This window comes from Sardina pilchardus, chromosome 6 (assembly GCF_963854185.1).
Source record: "Sardina pilchardus chromosome 6, fSarPil1.1, whole genome shotgun sequence".
NCBI lineage: Eukaryota > Metazoa > Chordata > Actinopteri > Clupeiformes > Clupeidae > Sardina > Sardina pilchardus.
The window spans coordinates 4,430,060-4,435,668 of NC_084999.1; the positions used below are offsets into that span (position 1 = coordinate 4,430,060).

General features: G+C 40.9%; 1 protein-coding gene across 3 annotated transcripts in view; it reads right to left on the bottom strand.

The window, feature by feature from the left end:
* Positions 1 to 2,048: 2,048 nt before the first annotated feature.
* The window catches only part of cabz01093075.1, an 8,427-nt gene continuing 4,866 nt past the window's right edge, over positions 2,049 to 5,609 (bottom strand). For 2 of the 3 annotated variants that reach the window (XM_062538185.1, XM_062538184.1), the window contains exon 4: positions 2,049 to 4,300. The gene's annotated coding sequence lies outside the window, so the exon portion shown is untranslated. The remainder of the gene's footprint in view (positions 4,301 to 5,609) is intronic. The other variant, XM_062538186.1, reaches the window with a different exon arrangement.

Below are 5,609 nucleotides of genomic sequence, written 5' to 3' on the forward strand. Positions count from 1 at the left end.
TCTCTTCATTCTTCCTGATTAATGATCTGATTGATTCTGATTCATTGGACTCAGATGCGTGGGGGTTTTGCATAAAACACTTTGCGGTTTAAACACGGGAGATAAGTGTGTAGCATCTGCATATCCAACTGTCCGAGGAGCCTGGTGTCCTTAAACATGTCAGGGGTTCCCACCCTTGTGCTACACACATCCTCGCCATGGCTGTTTGTTCTCGCTCTCACACTGACTATCGTGACATGGATCAGGTAGACTACCAACCTCAAAGGTGTTGCTCACTGCAAGTGGAGTTCATGTGCAAGGTGAAAATGTAGTGAGACACAATCGTCACAATCGTCGAGTCTTTTCATGTCCTCTGCAGCGCTCATGCACATGCACTGCCTGCCTAGCAACCTATCTGTAGATGAGATATCTGATAAGGAAGTGGAACAGATCTTATCTGCAGAATGCACCGTTGGACGAATGGCGGAGCATGAAGGTGTGATATCTGCGCCTCCTGTTTATAAAATGCGTTTCCTCTCATGGCCTGTCAACCACAGCAAGCTGAACAGATGTAAGGAAGTTATAAGGTATTGTTTTGAATAAGGTGTGTATTGTGTGTGAGATGTAGGCCTATAGGTGAGTTACAAAGATGCTTAAGTAGATAAGAGGAGAAACTGTAAACATGTTATCCATATCATAGGCTTATTCACATAGAACTATATGGGACATTTTGAAATAGGCCTTTTGTGCGTGCGTGCGTGTGTGTGTGTGTGTGTGTGTGTGTGTGTGTGTGTGTGTGTGAGAGAGAGAGAGAGAGTGTGTGTGTGTGTGAGAGAGAGAGAGAGAGAGAGACAGAGAGAGTGTACAGGTAGTTTGCATACAGCCTCAGTTATCTTTATGATCTCCCTTCACACAGATTTCCTATAAGCCCAATGTCTTCCTTTATCTGTTTCCTACACAACACAGTCGAAAGTCAGCTTTTCGGGGAAATGTCTGAAACTGTTGGAGTGTTTTTTGTATTATTTATTTTTTTTATTTGGAGGAGGAGTATCAAAGGATTATCAAATGATGTCAGAGCATACATTGCTTGTTAAATGGCACGTTCACTCTGAGGCTAATCAGCTCTCTCTAACAATTCGGTTTGTTCAAGCGAGCCCACAGAATCCTCAAATGAGTAACTGGTAGATTCCCTGGCCTCTCTTATTCATTTTGAGTGTGATACTGATTACTGGATTACAAGAACACTACAAACACCATTGTCATTTAGTCGTCATTTATTAAATGGAAACCTTTCCTCCCTAGTGAATTTTTCCTGCACTGGTCGCAGTTTTTAAGCTTCTCGGTTGGGGACGTTAGTTTAAGATTGGATACTCAACAGACTCCGGGTCCGCAAAACTTCTCAAAGAAGTCAATGGATCTGGAGTGAACACATTTCTACCGAAATCTAACGCCGCCGAGGTTAGGTCTACTGAGAAAGCGCAAACAACTTGGCATAGGCCTATCGTTAGTGAGACTGAACTGAAGGCATGCAACGCTTTTCCACGAGCTCACGCAAGTGTCCGTTTGCATATCTTGCTCTGGTTAAAATGTAGGCCTAATACTTTGGAAGCTACCTAAATGTATAATAAATGGCTGGTTTATTAAGGAAACTGCAGTGAGGACGCGATTTATGATCTTATCACCATATTCAGAGCTCAATTTACGTAAGTACAATTTGTTAAATGTGCGCACGTTTTAGGAGAACTGAGCTCGCGGCTCATGTAGGCTAAAGGCTAAAGAGTCTGTGAACCCACGAGATAAGAGTATTGTTCAAAATACCCCTTCAGTTGAGTAAATTAGGCTCAAGATGTAGCCTATTTTAGAGTGCGCTGCAGGCTATAATGTGCGAATATTTTACTTTCCGTGCTCACAGCGTCAGGTTTTTAATGACCCTTTGACCTTTTATGGGCTCCATACAGTTTTGAGACTAAATTGAATTAAATAATTTAAGGTCGAACCCATTTAAACCTTTACCAAGCGGCTCCTAGCGCGGCACAGAGGCCTGCACAATGCACAAAACAGAATAATATTAATAAAATGTATTTATTTATTACTTTCCTAAGTGCTTTACAAAAAACAAGCAAAACAGTCATAATAACAATTTAAAAAAAGTAAAAAATCAAACATTAAAGAGTAAACTCCCATATATAGAAAAAGATAAGCTCTGTACAAGAAAAAAATGGAACAATCAAGATATATCCTACAGAAAACAAATAAGAAACATTACAAACAAACACAACAAAAAATATTATAAGAGTATTTGACATCTCAGTCCACAAGGGGGCGAGTTCTTCACACCAACCTCATGAGTTCATCAAAGCAATACGGTTAGAGCCAGGGATGCAGTGGTGAACTAAGAGGAGGGTGAACTATGAATTCTGGGATATCGGTGAGGTGGACAGTGCCTCGCGGTATCAGATTATTATTATTATTTTTTAAAGGCCTTCAGAACATGTTTGATGATGGTGGAGGTTATTGTCTAATGTTTATATCAATACCAGTGGTATTACAGCAACTGGTTCCTAGAGTGTTGATGAGTACATTATGAATGGGGATAATACAGTGTTTTTTTTTTTTTTTTTTTAAAGTTGCAATTGGTGAATAAACTCTTTTGAGAGGTGGATAAACTCTAATAAGAGGTGGATAAACTGTGTTTACCCTCCACTACATCCCTGGTTAGAGCTGTTCATATTACCATAGGCAGACATATGTAATCATGTATACATTTCAGTCTAAAGCTTGCATTGTAATAAATAGATAGATAGATAGATAGATAGATACTTTATTGATCCCCAAGGGATCAAATATAACAATACTGTACACCATCAATGGCAAGAAATGGCGATACAAATAATTAACCCAAATAAAACTAGATGTACCGCAAAGCGGTACAAAATATGACCGCCGCTGAGTCCAGTCATTTTTGGTATTCAAGTCATGTGCACAAGATGTGTGTACGAGGCCTGCAGATCTGTGGACTACATGAGAAGAAGGCCAAAAAACAGACAAGATATTGCTCTGTATCAGCAGTAATTGGAAGCTTTAAATGGAGGCGTACTGTAGGTGTGTGCATAATGTGCCTTAATGTGCATAATGGACTGGATTATTGGCCACTTTTCTATCAAATTTGGATTATGCCATGATATGCTTATCTTCTAATCCAAATAAGGAATTTAAATGTGTGTGTGTGTGTGTGTTTTATGTGTGTGTGTGTGTGTGTGTGTGTGTGTGTGTCTGTTTTTTATGTGTCTGCATGTTTGTGTGGGTGTGTGGCGTGTACGTGTTTATGTGTGCGTGCATATGCCTTTCTACTGTGTGTGTACGTGTGTGTCTTTGTGTGTGTGTGTGTGTGTGTGTGTGTGTGCTTGCATGTGTGTGCATGTATCTTATATATGTGTGCATGCATGTGTGTAGTGTATAGTCACTAAATGTGAACATATATTAATTTACTGTATGGTCCCCAATGAACAAACATAACATGACATAAAACTTGGCATACATTCAGAAGGTGGCATAATGATCCTACACTTAACATTTCGTGCAGTTTTGAACCCGTCAACCAAAGATACCTGCCATTACAATGCCTCATTTTTGCTTTTTCATTTTTGACTAGGTGGGACTATACATTAAATGAGTGGCTATGGGATGGGTTGACATGGCCTCTGGATGCCAACATACGAAAAATTACTTGGTCATCCTTGGCCCTAAGGTTGTCTAGATATTCACAGAAAACTGTGTCCGGCCATCTACAGGCCAGTTGGTGTACCTGTGATACCTGTCCTGTGATTACAACATCTCACTTTTGGTGGCGCTATACATGAAATGAGTGGTTATGGGATTGGTTGACATGGCCCCTTAAGACCAATATACAAAAATGTGGTCCTTCTACTAGGCCCTACGGTTTTCACAATATTCACAGAAAACTGTGTCCGTGCGCCCCTCCTTTCAGGGGCTCCAGTCCGGAGGGGGGTAACGGATCAAAACAAAAAACAGTGACTCCGTATCATCTTTGAGAAAAAAGGAAAAATCTGACTACACCTACACGGCGGTCATAATAAAATATATATATATGCAATCCAAAAACACTTACTACGTCCAAAGACCACCCAAAGTTGCCTTGAGATGGACACCAATCGGCAAAAGCAAAAGGGGCAGACCAAAGAACACCTGGCAAAGGACAGTGATGACGGAGCTGAAGGGAGTGGGTCTTTCCTGGTGAAGCACAGGCCAAAGCAAGAGACAGGGTTCAGTGGCAGGGTGTGATTGCAGCCTTATGCCCCTACTGGGACGAAGAGGATAAGTAAGTAAGTAAAAACACTTACACATTATTTAAATAGGCTTTGAATGACTGTTCTCTGTGTATTCACTGGTATGAATGAGCTATGTATGTGGTTTCACATTTTTGCTCTGTTTGTAGCTTCTTCAATTTGATGTTTCTTCTCCACACCAGTCCATATCACAACATGTTATCAGCTGCTTACTATTACCGACACAGTTCACACCTTTAGGATGATGTGTAAGCTACAACTACTGCTCTCACCAGAAGAGGAAGGCAGTGGTTACCATGGGTTACTAGTCATAGATCACACACAGGATATTCTTGTAATAGTTGTGGACGGAGTTATCACTCTAATCTTCAATGCTTTTGCCAGTCATTGATCAACATGCAAATACTCATAATTGAGCTTGTGCAAGAGCTCACAGCATCATAAATGCCTACAGGCTGTGAGCTGCCGGCAAATAACACATGTGAAGCATGACTAAGATTACAGACAATTCAACCTCACTTTGCAGACTCTGCAAGAGTAGATTCAGAATGAATATTGGGTGGTGAAGAGTCGCCTGAGAAAGCTGTGGGGGTGGGGAGCCGACTGCAGAGCTCGCGCTGAACAACTATGTCTGCAGCAGGCTTAGATGAAATCCTTTGCATTACATATGGACTGAAAGTGTGTGCAGTACTTTCAGTTCAAGACTGAGTGTACTGTAAATGTATAAAAACATCTGTATCGAATTCATACTTAAGTTGTGAATACATTTTCTTCCTATGACACTGGCCTGTATGCATACAGTATCATTATATACTGTAAGTATTATGTCAGTTCCAGTGACAAAAATGTCTTTATGCATTTGTACTGATCCGCTCAGCACTAAAAGGCCAGAACATATTGAACTGGGCTGATCCTCAGAACATATTGAACTGGGCTGATTCTCTCACTGCTAAAAGGCCAGAACATATTGAACTGTGCTGATCCTCAGAACATATTGAACTGTGCTGATCCTCAGAACATATTGAACTGGGCTGATTCTTTCACCGCTAAAAGGCCAGAACATATTGAACTGGGCTGATTCTTTCACCGCTAAAAGGCCAGAACATATTGAACTGGGCTGATCATCTCACTGCTAAAAGGCCAGAACATATTGAACTGGGCTGATTCTCTCACTGCTAAAAGGCCAGAACATATTGAACTGTGCTGATCCTCAGAACATATTGAACTGGGCTGATTCTTTCACCGCTAAAAGGCCAGAACATATTGAACTGGGCTGATCATCTCACTGCTAAAAGGCCAGAACATATTGAACTGGGCTGATCA